Below are 22,402 nucleotides of genomic sequence, written 5' to 3' on the forward strand. Positions count from 1 at the left end.
AGTTTATCCCAGGAATGCAAGGGTTCTTCAATATACACAAATCAATCAATGTGATAAACCATATTAAAAAGTTGAAGAATAAACACCACATGATCACCTCAATAGATGCAGAAAAAGCTTTCGACAAAATTTAACACCCATTTATGATAAAAACCCTCCAGAAAGTAGGCATAGAGGGAACTTACCTCAACGTAATAAAGGCCATATATGACAAACCCACAGCCAACATCGTTCTCAATGGTGAAAACCTGAAACCATTCCCTCTAAGATCAGGAACAAGACAAGATTGTCCACTCTCACCACTATTATTCAACATAGTTTTGGAAGTTTTAGCCACAGCAATCAGAGAAAAAAAAAGAAATAAAAGGAATCCAAATCGGAAAAGAAGTAAAGCTGTCACTGTTTGCAGGTGACATGATATTATACATAGAGAATCCAAATGATGCTACCAGAAAACTACTAGGACTAAGCAATGAATTTGGTAAAGTAGCAGGATACAAAATTAATGCACAGAAATCTCTTCCATTCCTATACACTAATGATGAAAAATCTGAAAGAGAAATTAAGGAAGCACTCCCATTTAGCATTGTAAAAAAAGAATAAAATACCTAGGAATAAACCTACCTAAGGAGACAAAAGACCTGTATGCAGAAAACTATAAGACACTGATGAAAGAAATTAAAGATGATACAAACAGATGGAGAGATATACCTTGTTCTTGGATTGGAAGAATCAACATAGTGAAAGTGACTATACTACCTTAAGCAATCTACAGATTCAATGCAATCCCTATCAAACTACCAATGGCATTTTTCACAGAACTAGAACAAAAAATTTCACAATCTGTATGGAAACACAAAAGACCCCGAATAGCCAAAGCAATCTTTTTTTTTTTTTTAACATCTTTATTGGAGTATAATTGCTTTACAATGGTGTGTTAGTTTCTGCTTTATAACAAAGTGAATCAGTTATACATATACATATTTTCCCATATCTCTTCCCTCTTGCATCTCCCTCTTTCCCACCCTCCCTATCCCACACCTCTAGATGGTCACAGAGCACAGAGCTGATCTCCCTGTGCTATGCGGTTGCTTCCCACTAGCTATCTATTTTACGTTTGGTAGTGTATATATGTCCATGCCACTCTCTCACTTTGTCACATCTTACCCTTCCCTCTACCCATATCCTCCCCATATCTTCAGATCCATTCTCTAGTAGGTCTGTGTCTTTACTCCTGTCTTGCCACTAGGTTCTTCATGACCTTTTTTTTCCCCCTTAGAGTCCATATATATGTGTTAGCATACTGTATTTGTTTTTCTCTTTCTGACTTACTTCACTCTGTATGACAGACTCTAACTCCATCCACCTCACTGCAAATAACTCCATTTCATTTCTTTTTATGGCTGAGTAATATTCCATTGTATGTATGTGCCACATCTTCTTTATCCATTCATCTGATGATGGACATTTAGGTCAAAGCAATCTTGAGAAAGAAAAAGAGAGCTGGAGGAATCAGGCTCCCGGACTTCAGACTATACTACAAAGCTACAGTAATCAAGATGATATGGTACTGGCACAAAAAACAGAAATATAGATCAATGGAACAGGATAGAAAACCCAGAGGTAAACCCACACACATATGGTCACCGTATTTTTGATAAAGGAGGCAAGAATATACAATGGAGAAAAGACAGCCTCTTCAATAAGTGGTGCTGCGAAAACTGGACAGCTACATGTAAAAGAATGAAATTAGAACACTTCCTAACACCATACACAAAAATAAACTCAAAATGGGTTAAAGACCTCAATGTAAGGCCAGACACTATAAAACTCTTAGAGGAAAAGATAAGCAGAACACTCTATGACATAAATCACAGAACCTTTTTGACCCACTTCCTAGAGAAATGGAAATAAGAAAAAAATAAACCAATGGGACCTAATTAAACTGAAAAGCTTTTGCACAGCAAAGGAAACCATAAACAAGATGAAAAGACAACCCTCAGAATGGGAGAAAATATTTGCAAATGAAGCAACTGACAAAGGATTAATCTCCAAAACTTACAAGCAGCTCATGCAGCTCAATATCAAAAAAACAAAGAACCCAATCAAAAAACAGGTGGAAGACTTAAACAGACATTTCTCCAAAGAAGATATACAGATTGCCAACAAAAACATGAAAGGAGGCTCAACATCACTAATCATTAGAGAAATGCAAATCAAAACTACAATGAGGTATCACCTCACACCAGTCAGGATGGCCATCATCAAAAAATCTACAAACAATAAATACTGGGGAGGGTGTGGAGAAAAGGGAACACTTCTACACTGTTGGTGGGAATGCAAATTGATACAGCCACTATGGAGAACAGTATGCAGGTTCCTTAAAAAACTAAATATAGAACTACTATATGACCCAGCAATCCCACTACTGGGCATATACCCTGAGAAAACCATAATTCAAAAAGAGTCTTGTACCACAATGTTCATTGTAGCTCTATCTACAATAGCCAGGACATGCAAGCAACCTAAGTGTCTATCAACAGATGAATGGTTAAAGAAGATGTGGCACATATATACAATGGAATATTACTCAGCCATAAAAAGAAACGAAATTGAGTTATTTTTAGTGAGGTGGATGGACCTAGAGTGTGTCATACAGAGTGAAGTAAGTCAGAAAGAGAAAAACAAAAACAGTATGCTAACACATATATATGGAATCTAAAAAAAAAAATTGTTCTGAAGAACCTAGTGGCAAGACAGGAATAAAGACACAGACATAGAGAATGGACTTGAGGACACAGGGAGGGGGAAGCATAAGCTGGGACGAAGTGAGAGAGTGACATTGACATATATGCACTACCAAATTTAAAATAGATGGCTTGTGGGAAGCAGCCGCATAGCACTAGGAGATCAGCTCAGTGCTTTGTGAACACATAGAGGGGTGGGATAAGGAGGGTAGGGGGGAGACGCAAGATGGAGGGGATATGGGGATATATGTGTACATATAGCTGATTCGCTTTGTTATAAAGCAGTAACTAACACACCATTGTAAAGCAATTATACCCCAATAAAGGTGTTAAAAAATAAAAAAATCAACAGCAAGAAGCTTCACAAAAATGGAAAGGTGGCATTCGACACTCACTAAAGAGTAACTTACTCCTCCAGAAGGAACTCACTTTACAGCAAAAACATCTTCACAAAACAAGCAAGCAGAGAGGTCGAATTGGTCGTTTCTGGTCACTTAGTTGTGTCTGAACCTCTGGGAGGTGCATGGGTGCCGTTGCCATGTGAGCTGTTTGCTGGTAAGGCAACGATTCCACTTTGGTTTTCATTTCCTCAGTACCTCATGTCAGTGGTGCTGGTAAAGAATTTTTTTTCCTTATCTCAAGCAGAATGGCTTTTCCTGTTCCTGAAACCCACACTGGGTTGGACTTGCACAAGTAGGAAAAAATTACAAGTAGAGAAATATAACACCCCTAGGAAACATGAGTAAATCACTGGAATTGTTTCCATTTATTGGATGACAGCAACATACCAAAGGCTTTGTGTGTATTATCTCATTTAATATATTATTATTGCATTTATTTTATAGAGAAGGAAATCAAGACTTCGGGGAGTAAAGAACTTAGCCAACTTCAGTTAGGTAGAGAGGGATGGAGCCGGGATTCTAACGCCCTCTGTCTGTTTACAGACCCCACATCTAACCGTTGCACAAACCATCCACCTGACAGAGAAGTCACAGAAGGTTGACCTAAAATAAGGTCATATTTCCCCAGATTCCACTGGTGGTCCCAGCTTCAGTTTCCATGATTGACTTGCTGTATATAAACCTTGTATGTGCACTGCCAAGATTTCCATCACCATCTGTCATATACCCTTTACTGCAGAAGAGATATGAGAAAACATAAGGTTCTCAAGGGTACGACATTTCTGCAGATGAAGCAATTAGAGAAAAAAGGTAAACTCTTTTTTCTGCTCTGAATTTAAAAGGAATTGTCCCCGTACAAAGAAAGAGTGAGCTTGTCTTTGGATCAATGTGTTTTTACTTAAAGACAGCGTCGAGTGACAACTGGAATGAAAGATACACTATGCTCTGGGATTCAGGATTCCAGAAATTGTCTGAGGTATGGCTGCACTGATGAGCTTATCTTTTAATATCCAGCAGCACACTGAGACACACCCATGCAGAGTCCCAACCAATTCTTTGTGCGTGTTATAGAAACATGTTTACCTTCGGTTAAAAAAAATGTTGGTTTCCACTCTCATCAAGATTATACCGAGTGGATGGCTGACCTACTTTTGCTGCAGTGTTTGATTTGCTTTTAATTATAGCAATTACAGTGCCCTGATCACTGGCATCATCCCCAGGATGTTGTTTTTTTCTTAATGTTATTGTTACCCAGATTACACAGCTGTGGTGCCAGTGTGATGCTTGAGAATGTTCCAGGGGTGATGTGAGCGGTCTTAGAAACTCGTTAGAGGTCAGCACTAATTCGTTATCAAGATTTCTCCAGTGGCTGCTGGGTTGACCTCATTGTAAAGAGCTACCCCTTGGCATGGCCTTGGGAAACCCGAGTTGCCCTGATCATGTCCTGGAAAAAGAAGGGTTCTTTTGGGAGACCCAGCAGAGTCAACCATTCGAGGTCTACAGAGTAGAGTTTTCCAAGTGAAATTAAAATCTTCCCAGAAAAAAACTGACTTTTAGATGCCTAGTCCTTCCATTCCCCTCCCTCCCTGCCTTCCTGCCCTTCATCCCTGTATTAGTCAGTTTGGCAGCTACAACAAAGTGTCACAGACTGGGTGGCTTAAACAGAAAATATTTATTTCTCCCAGTTTTGGAGGCTGGGAAGCTCAAGATCAAGGTGTAGTGGTTCTGTTGTTGGGCGAGGGCTCACTTCCTGATGTGCAGACGGCCATCTTCTCACTGTGTCCCACATGGCAGAAAGAGAGAGGAAGCACACTTTCTTTCTGTCTTTTCTTATAAGGGCATTAATCCCATCATGAGGGTTCCACCTTCGTGATCTAAATACCATCATCTTGGGTATTAGGATTTCAACATATGAATTTGGGGGGAACACAAACATGTGGTCCATAGCAATCTTCAAATTCAAAACATCTATTGTAAACTTTGTGAAATAAAATTCATATTTATGACAAGACAAAAAAATTAAACATAAAAATTCTTCTCTGCCCTTTGGCCTCCCCTCTCCCTTAACTGTACATTGTGTATCAGCATTATGCATGGACCAGACCTTTCCCATCAGCAGGAATACCTGCTCAGCCATAAACAGCAACATTCTCCCAGCATCAATAAGACAACTTTTTAAAAGACAACATTCCTTCTTGATCTTGTAAAGGGTCACATGACCCACCATTATGGTGCTTAAATCTGGATTACATAAACTGTCAAAAATATGTCATTTGATGTACAGCCCTCTGTCTCAAAAAACTTATATAAACCGTGTCTTGACTTCTAATGGCGGAACAGTTCTCAGAACTTTCTGAGACGCTCTTCTTGGGTTATAATCCTCAAATTTGGCTCGAATAAAACTTTCCAATCTTTCCTAGATCGACTGATTAATTTTTTTTTGACAACCTGTATAGGATTACTGACTATAATAGCAGTAGGTAGAATTTATAAAGACTATTCTATGTGCAAGTATTAACAACTTTCGTGTTCCCCAAGAAGTAGGGACTCTATCATTCCTGCTTGTCAGATTTAAAAATTGCCATGGGGACGGGATAAGTAACTTTCTGAGTTGTGGGGACTGGGTTCCAATGCAGGAGACCTACTGCCTTACCAGGGACCTCCTCCTATGCCAGGATGCAGTGAGGACACCCATCTGTGTGAACAGACCTGTCAGGGGGCCTCCTCCCACCCTGATGGAGCTCGGTGGAAGCTGGGACTCTAATGTCACAAAGCTTCACCACCCCAAATTAATTAAATTGATACTATAAAAAATGGTGGTGCTTGATGTTTTTTATTCTTCTGGTTTGATGAAATGCACATAGTCAAATCTAATCAATCTTCACCTTCACAAAAGTGGAATGATGACTCAGAGAGCAAGGTGTGGAATTATAGGTTGCTCGGATGCTGCTCGCAGGAAGGCTGAGCACTGAGACCCAACCTAACTCAACTCATTTTCAAAGCCCCCTCTGCAGAGGGAAGCACTAATTTACTTACAGTCCTTTGATATGTTATTACAAATCACTCTTACCTACTCATTAGAGGAACTCCCCCACAGAATTTCCCCATTCTTTTAATTCTATGCTAATTACAGGTCTGTTCTTAAAGTACAGCAGAATGGTGAAGAATGAGACAGACCTGGGTTAGAATCTAGACTCTTCAATTTACTGACTGTTAATTTTGAACAAGTCACCTAGCCTCTGAAAGCCCCATTTTCTTTACCTGTAAAATGAAGAAATCATATCCTTCCCTGGTTTGAAGGCTGTAAGGAAGAAATGAAAGCCAACCTCACTGACAGGACTATGTTGAGTTTGCAGTAGAAACTGCTGGTTCTTGCATTTAACTAATCTTCTTTTTTCACTAATCCCAAACTTATCTCTTTGCAATAAACATAAATATAGCAAAAATTTTCTTTTCATGTTTCTTTGACTCTTAGTACAGATTTAATTGAATGGAAAGTTCCAATGCTATGCAGTAATCCTTTGGTAATTCCATTGAAATGACCTGAACTGGAAAATGGTGAAATCGATTTCAGAAGTGAGACTAGTGTTTCCTCTGCACATCAGTAGGTACAGAGGAATGTCTCCTGTGGCATTCCATGGATTAGCGTAGTTTTAAGGAAGCTGTAGGAGTTTTGTGTTTATCAATACATCTTTTGTTCTTTGATTGTCAGCAGTTTTCTTGCCTTTTAGGGTATTTTAAGACTTTTTACTCCATGAAACATTGGGATTTGTCAGAAACCGCCTGTCCATGACTGTCTTTCAATCCAAAGGAAGGTATGAGGGTAGAGCACAGTGATCTTCCAGGGGAGGTAGGGCAAAGTGTGGAGGAACTAAAAGACAGGGAGACAAAATCCCACTGAATGGATGCGGGAATGCCTAGTGGCAGATGTTCATTTGGAGCAGAACTTGGAGTCATCAGCAGACTCATTGGAGGAGATGTTTCTTGTGGGTCAAATATAGGACTGTTCCTGCTCTCCATGAGTTTCAAGATCCCAGATGATAGAGACACCTCAGAGAATACAAAAGCACCACCTGCTCAGATTTGCCAGTTTGGGGACAGTTAAGATGACACCCAAGGGATATCAGCCAAGAGATGGGTGAAGTGGGAGAAATTGGTCATGAAAGTGAACAAGTGTGTTGGTGAAGGTGTGTGATCTGTTAAGTTCTTGACACATTGAGCCGAAGCAGTTTGTGAGACATCCTAGTAGGGATTTCAAGTGACACATTCAGGGGAGAGACCTGGGCTGGCAATGCTGGCCTGAGATTCATTAGCAAACAGATAGAAGTTGAAAACAAGAAGGGAAAAAGATCCTCCCGATGAGTATGTGGTTCAAGAGATGCAGACCCAGGTGCCTGTGAGGAACCAAGGCTGGAGGAACCATGAGAACATCTATGAACAGGAGTTGGGTAGATGCAGCGCGCTAACATCCTCTACCTCCACTTCACCCTCCTTCCAGAGTCAGAAGTTGAAAGGGTAAAAGTAAAAACAAAGCCAAACATTTCCCAGATGCACAGGCCACTAGGGTTTCAGATGACAATTAGTTTTTGCTAGTTAGATGCACTGACGCAGGACATGGATGGCTACAGGGAGGCAGAGGCCATATTCCTCCTGCTGGCTCTGCTGGCAAACAAGCAGTGAGGCCCTGAATGTTGGGGGCAGCTATGGGGGCTGAGCTCAGTGGTCCGGTGTGTGGTCACCAGCTCTGTGAGTGCTAAGAGACAGGCAGGGAGGGCACAGGTGTGGCAACACAGGTGTGACAGCTACACCACCCTGCACCTCACCTACATCATTGTTTTGGTGATGTTCCTCAACTCTGCATCCCGGTGGAAGCCCCCTGACTTCTACTCTTCTGGTTCATCCAGTGATTTTAGGTAAACGATGAATTCCCTGGATTAAAAGCTTCTTTCTTCAGAAATACCTAGAATTTCTGTTTTCTTGCATGGAACTGGGATGAATAAAGGAAATTTAAGCAAGCTGGGAGAAAAGACTATTTCAAATGGAAGGTGTGAGCTACAGTATTACATGTCATCAAGAGCTAATAAAAGTAAGAACTAAAAGATGTCTACTGTATTTGGAAGTTGTTCTCTACCAAAGAGATTCCAGTGGTGTCTGGATAGGGCAGGTGGCAGGGCCACCTAGACAAGTGTGCGCCCCATGGCAGGCTGATGATTTGGTGTTCTTTCAGGTTTCCTTAATTAATTAACAGCTTTTTAAAAATCAACTGGTTTTATTAAAACTCATGCTCATTAAAGAGAGTTTAGGAAAATAAGACAAAAAGAATAAAAAGTATCTATAATTCCCCGACTTTTAAAAAACTGCATGAATATTTAACAGGTTCTCTTTTGGACTTCTTTTCGAGTCATTATTTTTTGTCTTTTAAAAAACATTTTTATTGAAATATAGTTGATTTACAATGTTGTCTTAGTTTCAGGTGTACAGCAAAGTGATTCAGTTATATATACACACACACACATATATTCTTTTTTAGATTCTTTAAAATATACACATTACTATATATAAAATAGATAACCAACAAAGACTTACTGTATAGCACAGGGAACTATACTCAATAACTTGCAATAACCTATAAGAGTTTTTTTTTCCTTGAATAGATATTGTAAACTCTGTTAGGCTTATAACCCAGAGGTCAGTTGTCCCCTAGGTCTGTTCATTGGACTTTTCCAAAACAAAACTCCCTTTGTGTGAAAGCATTGTTGAAAGACAAAAATTAGTGAAGAATGTGTTGGGGAGATAGAGAAGCAGTTTACATTGCATCAAGCATTTCACGTGAGGGCATCTTCAGTAGATGTTCTTCCTCCCCAGGACTCTTTGTTTCTGTGACCTGGTGGCTATATCTACTCAGCCTTTCTTTGTTGCTTCAGTGCTCAACCCATAAGTCCCCTAACTCTTCCTTTCCATATTGCCCTTTTCAAATTCTATCCCTACTTCCTGCAGAGCAATTTAGCACTGTGGGAGCAACAGTCTTCAAGCTTGCATACATCCAACCTTGGTCAATACTCTTAAGTAGGCTTAACTTGCTCTGAATAAATCAGCAAATCATATTTTCAAGAGCAGCTCTTCCGAGATGCTAGTGGATCATTATAAAGAACTAAAAAGTTTGCCTTTCACATGTTCAAATCCACATAAGGAATTTATTACATACAGTGAATGAGAGTATAAGCAATATACATTTCACTGATTACATAAGAAGACTCCAGTAAATACTTGGGTTAATTGGTATGATAATTCAAAATTTTAATTGTGATTTTTAGTGCTTCCTTATAAGGAAATGGATAATGAAGGGGTAAAAGAAGTCATGAACTATGTGAGTGAGTGGGTTGGAGCAGAGGATGTGCTAAGCACTGTATGATGAATGCTCTTGTAATGTAACATCAATAGCAGTGGGAATTGAAAAGAGGTCAAGATAAGATGGGCTACACTGCAGTAACAAACTCTGAGATCTCTTAACAGAGCACAACACAAGTTGAATGCTAAGTTTGTGCAAAGCCCAGTGCTGCCCAGGGGCTTCTCCACAGTGTGACTCAGGGCCAGGACCTTCCATTTTGTGATGCTGCCTTCTCAGTACATTCTTCCAGGTCAAGGTGAAGTGTAAAACAGTAAAGCGTGAGGACTTATTATTTCACAAGAAAAAGAAAATAGGGAGAAACAAAAGAACATAGCTATAGGGTGTGGTAGGCAATGGAGTAAAAGGGTTAGAGTTGGGAGGAAGACATCTCTGAGAAATCTTCTAAATAATTTGACTTTTGAACTATGTGTGTGTGTATTTACATATATACCTTCATCCATACATATATAAAATCTCCAATAACTTAAATCAGACAGAAAAAATAAGCCCTAATATTGAGCACAAACGGTAACAAATAAATCCAAATTTATATCAAATTAATAACATAAAGTTGTAGAGAAAATATTATGTTCAGAAAATATTGTGTTAAATAATCCTTAATAGAGTCCTCTGGTTAAATATATTTATCAGGTTATATTCTAAAGGCAATGAGAACTAAAAATAAATTTTAAAGCTCACTCAGCAGTTTTATTGTTAATAATAGTAGTGGTGTTGTAATTTAAATTTTAAATGAATATCATTGGATAAAGCAAATAAATATTTTAACATTATTAGGAACTAACATTTTAATGTAAGATTTAAAATAAAACAAAGGAAGTAAGGAAAAACTTTGTGATATTAAATTTTAATTGGAAATACAGTATGAATTCATGTTTTAAAAAAAATTTCTAGCTCTGTCCATTGAAAAGGCTTAGAAGCAGTGACACCCTAGTAACAATGAACATTGGCAGTATATAGATTTCCCATATAAAAGAACTAGGCCTCCTTTGAGAAATGCTGAGTCACAGTTGGGCCAGAAAAAGAATAAAATGAGTCTGATATATTGTGTAAAATGAGTCTGATATATTGTGTTGAGCTGGAAATCAAGGTAGAACCCAAAGATTCCCAGAGCGATATCAGAAGAATGTGGGCACAGGTTTGAAGGGACTCACTGCAGCTTCTGGGTCAATTGGAACAACAAAAGAAATAATTAATGTAATTGACAGTCACACCTTATGGCTGGCAAATATTTTTCATAGCTGTATTTTTCATGACAGCTATGCGTGTGTGTGCATGCATGTGTGTGCCTGTGAGTGTTCCCATATGCTCTAGGTTCTTATTACAATGTGACTGAAAGTCCTTCTACTGAGTTGGAGGGTCTGTGACTCTTCCTTGAATGTAGATCTGTATTTGTGACTACTCCAACCTACAGAGAATGCAAACATAGCAGTCTATGTGGCTTCTGAGGCTAGGTTATAAAAAGGATAAAGTGTATGCCTGCCTCTCTCTCTCTCTTAATGCTTGTGTTTGACGCTGTTCTTGGTGGGACAGCAGTGAGTGGTGGCTTGAAGCAGGATCTTATTTCCCTGCCCAGTAGTTGAACCTGAGTAGCCTGGATGAAAACCAGGAGTCTTAGCTGCTAGACCACTAGCGGCTAAAAGCTAGAAGCAAAGTAGCCCTGGCCCTTGCCCCTATTGTAACAAGAATGTTCTAAGGGGGAAAAAACTGCAAAAACAGGTACAAAGTTTATCATTAGAGACACAGCATAACTTGGGAGGGCACACAGAGAAACAATTTATTTATTTAAGACAGAAGCAAGGCAGAAATACTCACCCAGAGAGAAGGGCGGCCGTCCTGAATGAGGAATGAGCCAGAGACGTGATTTAAATCACTTATATGAGGCAGTTCTTCTGGGTCTTGTTTCTCCTCTAACCAATTATCTCGCTTCTTTTTCCATATCTGACCTGCCCTAGAACCCTCCCAATACGTGTGCACATCTTTTTGCCAAGATGGATTCCAGCACAGAGGCTCAAAGGAGTATGACCACATATATTATGAGATGATGCCCCCTACCTTTTTGACTCCCCGAGGAGCCTTCCTTCACATCTGCAGTCGGGGAGGTTTCCTTGATCTCAGGAGTAATAGATATGGTCGTTTAATCTCTTTACTCCAGCAGATCTCAGATCCTGCCATTAACTTTGTCCTTGGAGTGTCAGGGAAAACAAAGTTTCAATTTACTCCACTTGACAAACTCCAGCTGCTCAGCCCAGGGTCCCATCTACCTCCTACCTCAACACCATCCTAGGAGGAAACCAAAACTAGCCGGTGCAGAGAGACCACATGGAGAGGATCTTGCTGAGAGGAGCTGAGGTCCCCAGCCAAGAGCCATGATCAACAATCAGACATGTGAGTGATTACCCAAACCTTCGAATGAGATGAGCCATCCCTCTGTTCAGATGCTTTGTTCAAATTCCTGACCCACAGAACCAGTGAGCACAATAAATGGTTGTTTCATGCTACTATATTTTCAGATAGATTTTATTTGTTTCGTATTTTTTTAAAATTATGGTAAAATATACATAACATAAAACTTACCATCTTAACCATCTTAAAGTGTACAGTTCAGTGGCATTTAGGACATTCACACTGTTGTGCACCCATCACTGCCGTCCATTTCCAGAACTCTTTCATCTTCCCAAACTAAAACTCTGTACCCATTAGATAAAAACTCCCCATTTCTTACTCCCCCCTGCTCCTGCAGCCACTGTTCTACTTTCTGCCTCTAGGATTGTGACTGCTTGAGGTACCTCATATAAGTGGAATTGTACAGTATTTGTTCTTTTGTGACTGGCTTACTTCACCTGGCATAATGTGCTCAAGGTTCATCCATGTTGTAGCATGTGTCAGAATTTCCTTCCTTTTTAAGGCTGAATAATATTCCATTGTGTAGATAGATAGATAGATATAAATATAGCTTATCCATTGAGATAATAGCACAGCCATAACAACTAAATAAATACAAATTAATGAATTCAGAAAAGATATTCCAAAAAAAAGAAAGAGAAAAAAAGGAAATCTCTTCTTTTTAAAAGAATGTTACCTAATAAATGCAAAAAGAATAATAGAATGTGAAAATAACCATTTTGCAAATCCAACTGTAATGACTAGTTCTGGCAAGAATTATCAATGAATGCTAAAATTGTTATGTGAAAGATCTGGGGGAACAGGGTATCTAATGGTGACAAAGTATCACCCCTCTGAATTTTTTCAGATTCCAAACAGGAAAATGTAGTGTTAATGTTGAGGGATAAAGCAGTCACCACCTTAACCGAATGATCAAAGTCAGCATTTCCTATGGTGGGAACCCTGAGATTGTGCACTTCCTGATTTAATGACATAGGAAGTACCTCAGGGCATCTGTGTAGTACTTTTTCCAAAATGTTTAATCCAGAAGTATCACATCTCTAGACATAACTTAGAATTTACAGGAAAAATAAAGGAGAAAAGAACATTAAATGACACTCTGTGGAATTTGTCAGGCACATCTAGAATGTGGTCATTCTGAAGATAAAATAAATCAATGCTTAGGAAAACTTGGCCTTGTTCCTGGCATACCTTCATGTTCAGTAAATAATAGTTGCTACCGTTACATATTTAGAAACTCTGGTGATGATGGCAGGAGGAACGGGGAATTAGGTTGGCTATTCCTTGGTTCCTTCTTTATCATTTCAAAACTGAGACCTTTGGCATCAACTCTGGAATGAAAAAGTGGAAATGGAACCACTCTGGCAAGTCACATGTCTAGCAATCCCTTAAGTACAGTGTTTGATGTTAACAAAACTTGTAGATCTGCCTGATTTCATCATGGAATCATATGTATGACATTCAGGGTATCTGTAGGCTGCCTTGCTACCTTCTGAGCCTCCTGGGAGCATCTTGTAAAGTGCTTGCCGTGCACAGGTCCTCAGTGGGTGACTGAGCTGGCTGAGGTCAACATGATAAAAAGCACCTGGGGCCCTCTCTCCATCATGCCCTCCTTTTCCATCATCCTTTCCTCCTTTTATATTTTTCCTTACGTTATTCCCCTTCAGGCAGCCCATCTTTGACTCCTTTGACACCTCCTCTGCTATTACCCTGCGGAAACTATTTTTACTTCCATTTTATACGCTCATTCAAAAATTGCCCCCAAACTCTAGCTCTGCCAGACAGATAAATCTGATTGTATAACCATGTTAGAATTATGTTTGACTTCATTTTCAGTCTGTGTGTGGAAAATAAATGGGGACCAAATGAAGGATGTAGTACTGGTTTGTCATTGTTTCATTTGAGAAAATAAATAAAAACAATTATTAATTTGGAAAGTTGGAGCCTCAAGAAAAAATACAAGTAACATCTGACTCAATATTGTCATTATTGATAGGCAGCTAAAAAATGAGTTTGGCACATTGTTTTAAATCTGTAGTAATAAAATCAATAGCTCTTCAAATAAACATATTTTTAGTTTGATATTCATTCAACCTAATAATACTTTATCCCTTTTACTTTTAGTACTTTATTTTAGTCCTCCTGTGCTCCTGTCATTAAAGCACATTGGTTACTATGGCAATGAAAGAGTGAGAGATGTGAAAGGCACACAGTAGTACCCACAGCCATAAATGAGACATGGTTTATATGCCAGGTGAACACTGGCATATATGACTGGAAATAATTAAGAAAGTGCTTTTCATAAATTTCTTTTGTAAATGATGTGGGTATTCCTCTTGATTATCTGATGACTAAATTTAAATCAAATTTAATAATTTAAATTATTTTTTTACCCTCATTGCATGAAGAGGTATCTGAATATTTTCTCTTTTCTTGTGAAACCTCCCTTTGATGCAGCATTTTCATCGTAACCCTCCCATCATCTTTTCTGATGACATTCTGAGAGATTATCTTTGGGGCTGAGATTTATGTTGTTCACTCAGGCAAATGCTAAATACTCGTAAGTCAAAGGCTTTCACGAGGATTTCATAGTGTAGAAAATGTTAGCTTGACAGCTGTAGTGGTTGTGGTTAACATTTTAATGGTGGATTCAGCAGAAACAATTCACTATAGGGAATAGTGAAGCAGGGAGAATTAAATGAGTAGCAAAGTCAGATTTTTCTTCTCTGTTAGGAAAACTTGGCCACCTACCCCATTGTTTGCCACCCTGTGCTGTGAGAAAGGACTGATACAGAGAATGGGCAAAACAAGCTCTTTCAATTCACACACTACTCCCTGTCTCTTCCCCCACATCTGTCATGATGTGCAATGAGCCCAGTGACCAAGCACCATCACTGAAAGTGGGATGTGTCTTTCTGCACAGATGAGTCACACTGTTTCCCATCAGCACACTCAGACTGAGACCTGTACAACTCAGTGAGCTCCTGAAAGTTCAGAACTGTGGATTTTTTCAATTGTGTTCAATTTCCCCCCAGTTTGGACTTTATTCTTACATCTGCTTACATCCATGTAGCTTTCCCTGTCTTATGGATGGATTTTCCAATCTGAATGTGTTTCAAAAATAGCAACATCCATTGTATGTGTCCCTTTGTCAGGGGCTAGAAGTACTTTCCAGAGAAGGCACTCATGTATGTAGGACCTTGTTGGTTACCCATGAATGCCAGAGGAAGAAGTGAGATGGAAGGATGATTTGAAGGATGAAAGGTACTAAATTTCTAAATAGCACAAGGGTAATTTCAGGAGTAAGTGAATAAACAGAAAGAGTTCAAGGCACAAGAATTGGATGAAACAAATGTTATTCCAAAGCAGGTAGACAAAATTCAGATTAAGAGTAACTGTTGCAGAGGCTTCGACACTTAAAAATCTCCAAGAGTGATGAAAAGTTAGAAGAGATGGAAAATGTTTAGTTGATAGGTAAGAGGATAACATAGGAGAACAATGAGCCATGGATATATTTATAGGAGAAAAATTCAACAGTCAACAAAGGCAGGTGGAGTGTGGCTGTTTTAAACGAAGGACATAGAATTTTTGTTTGAAAATATGCTTTCTATAGTCTTAATACCCCTTCTGAGATGTAGATCTTGTGCCTTAGGCTCTGAAAACATGATATCCATCCTTTGAGTTAAAGGGGACATTTCCTTTACTATACAACTGTAAGACATTATGACACAATTACTCAGGCAAAGAGACTTGTAACTAATCAGAAAAAGAACTATGAGCAGAATTTAATCAATCAAAAGTAGAAGAGAACACCCATAAGATTTGTAAATTGTTACACTTAATGGTTGCTCTTTGATTGAGAGGCCTGCCTTGAATTCTCGTCAAAGCACACAGGTTGATTTACGTTACTAATCTGGACATAAACTCTTAAAGGCAATGTAGCAGATGAAGCAAATAATCAAATTGTACAGCTTCTACCTCATAGAGTTATCATGAGAATTAAGCAAAATAATGTATGTCGAGCCTAGCACAATATATAGTAGTACATGGTAAACACATTATACATAAATCTGGTTCTTGTTCAAACTAGTAGTTACCAATGGGGAGGGGGGAGGGAGGAGAGGCAAGGTGGATGTAGGGGATAAAGAGGTACAAACTACTATGTATAAAATGAGTAAGCTACAAGGATATATCATACAACACAGGGAGTATAGCCAATGTTTTATAAAAACTATAAATGGAGTATAACCTTTAAAAATTATGAATCACTATGTTGTGTACCTGAAACCTGTATAATATTGTAAGTCAACTATACCTCAATAATAAAAAAAAAAGAAAAGAAAAAAAAGGGGACATTTCTTTTATTGCATTTATTGTTATCTTATTCTGTTTATGCATTTCCATTTAAAATCTGTGTACACAAATATCAAAATAGCTTGGTTAGTTGCTTGATGAGTTCTTTTCCAACCTTGAGCTCTCTATGAATTTCAAGGACAGTAGATTATGGGTTATTTTACCATAGAACAATCATTCATTAGATGTTCCATTCCAACAACAGATGGCAAATATCTGGTTACCAGCTGTTTTCCTAACCAGCTCAATAGCCAGATGTGGCTGGGAATACTTCATCCCTATTGGTCCATATTAGATGTGTGATGTTTGGGTGTTTGAGCCAGCAGTTCCTTCTAATATTAATTTTAACAGTAGAGACAAGATAGCCTGAAAAGTCAGACAAGTCTTCCTAAAATCAAGATCCTGCTAATGAAAAATCTCCATTCTAGTTGCCTTTAAGGACTGTAATGATTACTTCTAGTTGTTTAAATTGAATCTTACATACACTTTGGCTTCACTTAGTGGCCAGAGCCCCATTGAATACATGAGGCATTCTTCATGCACATAGCACTCTCGATCTGTGCCCAGATGGATGCCATTTTACTGATGGAGTTACTTTCCGGGTTCTTCAAGGGACATGTTCAATGCTATTTCTGACAATTTTCTAAGAGATCCTTATGTACTTCTGTCATGTGTGGAAACAGTCTGCTGTAGTGGAAGAGCTTTGGGATTAGAATCAGATTCAAGGGCCATCTCCTTTTACTAGAAACTTCACCCACAAGAGAAAGGGGGGCAGAGTCAAGATGGCAGTGTGGGAAGACACTGAGTTAGCATCTCCCCACAACTAGGACACCTGCTGGCCGCTGGTGGGGGACCCTGATGCCCAAGGAGATGGGAGGAACCCCCAAGTGAACCAGTAGGATGTCGGATGACTGAGGGGGGAGAAGAAGTGGAGGTCAGACAGGATCGGTGCCCCTAAGGCCAGGGAGATCAGGAGAGACAGGCAGGAGGGGTCCTCTGGGAGGAGTGGGAGAGAAGCAGAGGGCATTTGCCCCGCTCACTCAGGCCTGGGGAGCCTGCTGAGCTCCCAGACCAGTTCCCTGCCCTCCAAGTTCCCCTCACCCTGTAGCTGCATTGGTCCTGGGGGAATAGGAGGGAGGCCTGGGAGATCAGGAGAGGCAAGCAGGAGGGGCCCTCCAGGACTGGAGGAGCAGGAGAGGAAAGGAGGGCATTTGCCCAACTCACTCGAGCCCAGGAAGCCTGCTGGGCTCCCAGGTGAGGTTCCCCACCCTCTGAGACCAAGGGTGGGGAACATGCCTGGGCTCCTTCTGTTCCTTGAGCTTAAGCCCCACCCCCCACAGTCCCCCAGGGCCTTTTCCAGCCCTGTGGGTCCTAAGCATAGGCCCCATCTACCACCCAAAACTTGCCCTTGCTTAGGTCCCGCCCTCCACAGCCAAGACCTTTCTCCCCACTTTTTTTTCTTTTCCCTCCTCCTCTTTTTTATTATTGTGGTACTGATGTACCTTCTGGTTGTTGATTCATCTATATTTTTATTTTTATAGTCTTTCTAACATATCTGTTAGTTTCCTAGTCTAATTTTATTATTTACTTTGTTATTGTTCTCTTTTTTCTTTTTCTTTTTCTTTTTTTTGCCACCCCACGCAGCTTGCAGGATCTTTGTTCATGAGCTGGGGATTGGACCAAAACTCCTGCAGTGGGATCTCCAAGTCCAAACCACTGGACTAACACAGAACCTCAGACCCCAGGGAATATTCATCAGAGTGAGGTCTCACGGAGGTCCTCATCTCAGCACCAAGACCCAGCTCTACCCAACAGCCTACAAACTCCAGTGTTGGAAGCCTCAGACCAAACAACCAGTTAGACAGGAACACAATCCCTATCATTAAAAAAAAAAAAAAATGTCACAGATGAAGGAGCAAGGTAAAAACCTACAAGACCAAATAAATGAAGAGGAAATAGGCAATCTACCTGAAAAAGAATTCAGAGTAATGATAGTAGAGATGATACATAATCTCAGCAATAGAATGGAGGTATGGAATGGGAAAATACATGAAGTGTTTAACAAAGATCTAGAAGAACTAAATAACAAACAAACAGAGATGAACAACACAATAACTGAAATGAAAAATACACTAGAAGGAATCAAACAGAATAACTGAGCAGAAGAATGCATAAGTGAGCTGGAAGACAAAATGGTGGAACATTTATTCTGCCAAGGAGCAGAATAAAGAAAAAGCACGAAAAGAATTGAAGACTATCTCAGAGACCTCTGGGACAACACTAAATGCACCAACATTCGAATTATAAGGGTCCCAGAAAAAGAAGAGAAAAAGAAAGGGTCTGAGAAAATACTTGAAGAGATTGTAGTTGAAATCTTCCCTAACATGGGAAAGGAAATAGTCACCCAAGTCTGGAAGCACAGAGAGTCCCATATAGGATAAACCCTAGGAAAAACACACAAAGACACATATTAATCAGACTAACAAATATTAAATTCAAAGAAAAAATATTAAAAGCAGCAAGGGAAAAACAAAAAATAACATACAAAGGAATCCCCATAAGGTTATCAGCTGATTTTTCAGCAGAAACTCTGCAGGCCAGAAGGAAGGGTCAGGATATACTTAATGTGATGCAGAACAAAAACCTACAACCAAGATTACTCTACCCAGCAAGGATCTCATTAGATTCGATGGAGAAATCAAAAGCTTTACAGACAAGCAAAATCTAAGAGAATTCAGCACCAAACCAGCTCTACAACAAATGCTAAAGAAACATCTCTAGGCAGGAAACACAAGAGAAGAAAAAGACCCACAAAAAAACCCCCAAAACAGTTAAGAAAATGGTAATAGGAACATACATATGGATAATTACCTTAAATGTGAATGGATTAAATGCTCCAACCAAAAGACACAGGCTCGCTGTATGGATACAAAAAAATGACCCATATATATGCTGTCTACAAGAGACCCACTTCAGACCTAGTGACACATACAGACTGAAAGTGATGGGATGGAAAAAGATATTCCATACAAATGGAAATCAAAAGAAAGTTGGAGTTGCAATACTTGTATCAGATAAAATAGACTTTAAAATAAAACTATTACAAGAGATAAGGAGGGACCCTACATAATGTTCAAAGGATCAATCCAAGAATAAGATATAACAATTGTAAATATTTATGCACCCAACATAGGAGCAGCTCAATACATAAGCCAAATGCTAACAACCATGAAAGGAGAAAGCGATGGCAAAACAATAATAGTAGGGGACTTTAACACCCCACTTACACCAATGGACAGATCATCCAAACGGAAAATAAATAAGGAAACACAAGCTTTAAATGACAAAATAGACCAGATAGATTTAATTGCTATTTATAGAACATTCCACCCCAAAGTGAGAGAATACACTTTCTTCTCAAGTGCACATGGAACATTCTCCAGGATAGATTGCATCTTGGGTCACAAATCAATCCTCAGAAATGTTAAGAAAATTGAAATCATATCAAGCATCTTTTTTGACCACAACATTATGAGATTGGAAATCAATTATAGGAAAAAAAACTGTAAAAATCACAAATACATGGAGGTTAAACAATGCACTACTAAACAACCAAGAGAACACTGAAGAAATCAAAGAATAAATAAAAAATACATAGAAACAAATGACAACAAAAACACGATGACCCAAAACCTATGGGGTGCAGCAAAAGCAGTTCTAAGAGGGAAGTTTATAGCAATTCAATCTCACCTCAAGAAACAAGAAAAATTGCAAATAAACAATCTAACCCTACACTTAAAACAACTAGAGAAAGAAGAACAAAGAAAACCCAAAGTCAGTAGAAGGAAAGAAATCATAAAGATCAGATCAGAGGGAAATGAAGAAAACAATAGCAAAGATCAATAAAACTAAAAGCTGGTTCTTTGAGAAGATAACCAAATTTGATAAACGATTAGCCAGACTAATAAAGAGAAAAAGCGAGAAGACTCAAATCAACAGAACTAGAAATGAAAAAGGATAAGTAACAACTGACACTGCAGAAATACAAAGGATCATAAGAGATTACTACAAGCAACTATATGCCAATAAAATGGACAACCACGAAAAAATGGACAAATTCTTGGAAAGGTACAATTTTCCAAGGTTGAGCAAGGAAGAATTAGAAAATATAAACAGACCTATCACAAGTAATGAAATTGAAACTGTAATTAAAAGTCTCCCAACCAACAAAAGCCCAGGACCAGATGGCTTCACAGGTGAATTCTATCAAACATTTAAAGAGGAGCTAACACCAGTCCTTCTCAAGCTCTTCCAAAAATTGCAGAGAGAGAAACACTCCCAAATTTATTCTACAACGCCACCATCACCCTGATACCAAAACCAGAAAAAGATATCACAAAAAAAGAAAATTATAGACCAATATCACTGATGAATAGATGTAAAAATCCTGAACAAATTACTAGCAAACAGAATCCAACAGCACATTAAAAGGATCATACACACATGATCAAGTGAGATTTATCCCAGGGATGCAAGATTCTTCAATATATGCAAATCAATCAATGTGATACACCACATTAACAAATTAAGGAATAAAAACCATATGATCATCTCAATAGATGCAGAAAAAGCTTTTGAAAAAATTCAACACCCATTTATGATAAAGACTCTCCAGAAAATGGGCATAGAGGGAACCTACCTCAACATAATAAAGGGCATATACGACAAATGCTCAGCAAGCATCATACTCAATGGTGAAAACTGAAAGTATTTCCACTAATATCAGGAACAAGACAAGGATGTCCACTCTCACCATTCTTATTCAACATAGTTTTGGAAGTCCTAGCCATGGCAATCAGAGAAGAAAAAGAAATAAAAGGAATCCAAATTGGAAAAGAAGAAGTAAAACTGTCACTGTTTGCAGATGACATGATACCATACATAGAAAATCCTAAAGATGTCACCAGAAAACTACTAGAACTAATCGATGAATTTTGTAAGGTTGCAGTATACAAAATTAATGCACAGAAATCTCTGGCATTCCTATACGCTAATGACAGAAAATCTGAAAGAGAAATTAAGGAAACACTACCACTTACCATTGCAACAAAAAGAATAGAATACCTAAGAATAAACCTGCCTAAGGAGGCAGAAGATTGTACTCAGAAAACTATAAAACACTGATGAAAGAAATCAAAGATGACATAAACAAATGGAGAAATACACCATGTTCTTGTATTGGAAGAATCAATATTGTGAAAATGACTATAATACCCAAAGCAATCTACAGATTCAATGTAATCCCTATCAAACTACCAATGACATTCTTTACAGAATTAGAACAAAAAATTTTACAATTCGTTTGGAAACACAGAAGACCCCAAATAGCCAAGGCAATCTTGAGAAAGAAAAACGGAGTTGGAGGAATCAGGCTCCCTAACTTCAAACTATAACACAAAGCTACGGTAATCAAGACAGTATGGTACTGCCACAAAAACAGAAATATAGATCCATGGTACAGGATAGAATGCCCAGAGATAAACCCATGCACATATGGGTACCTAATTTATGACAAAGGAGCCAAGAACATATGATGGAGAAAAGACAGCGTCTTCAATAAGTAGTGTTGGGAAAACTGGACAGCTACATCTAAAAGAATGAAATTAGAACAGTACCTAACACCATACACAAAAATAAACTCCAAATGGATTAAAGACCTAAATGTAAGACCAGACACTATAAAACTCTTAGAGGAAAACATAGGAAAAATACTCTTTGACATAAACCACAGTAAGATATTTTTTGACCCACTTCCTAGAGTAACAGAAATAAAAACAAAAATAAAAAGATGGGACTTAATTAAACTTAAAAGATTTTGCACAGCAAAGGAAACCATAAACAAGACGAAAAGATAACCCTCAGAATGGGAGAAAATATTTGCAAATGAAACAACAGACAAAGGATTAATTTCCAAAATATATAAACAGCTCATGGAGCTGAATATCAAAAAAACAAACAATCCAGTTAAAAAATGGGCAGAAGACCAAATAGACATTTCACCAAAGAAGACATACAGATGGCCAAGAGGC

The 22,402-nt window shown here is 38.7% G+C and overlaps 1 long non-coding RNA gene across 1 annotated transcript in view; it reads right to left on the reverse strand.

Annotated features, from left to right (window-relative positions):
* Positions 1-884: 884 nt before the first annotated feature.
* Positions 885-22,402, reverse strand: part of LOC309655238 — a 299,799-nt gene continuing 278,281 nt past the window's right edge. The window contains exon 2 of the long non-coding RNA XR_014260685.1: positions 885-21,264. This is a non-coding gene — a long non-coding RNA (uncharacterized lncRNA). The remainder of the gene's footprint in view (positions 21,265-22,402) is intronic.

This window comes from Balaenoptera physalus, assembly GCF_965194825.1.
Source record: "Balaenoptera physalus genome assembly, chromosome: 2".
In the NCBI taxonomy this organism is placed as follows: Eukaryota; Metazoa; Chordata; class Mammalia; order Artiodactyla; family Balaenopteridae; genus Balaenoptera; species Balaenoptera physalus.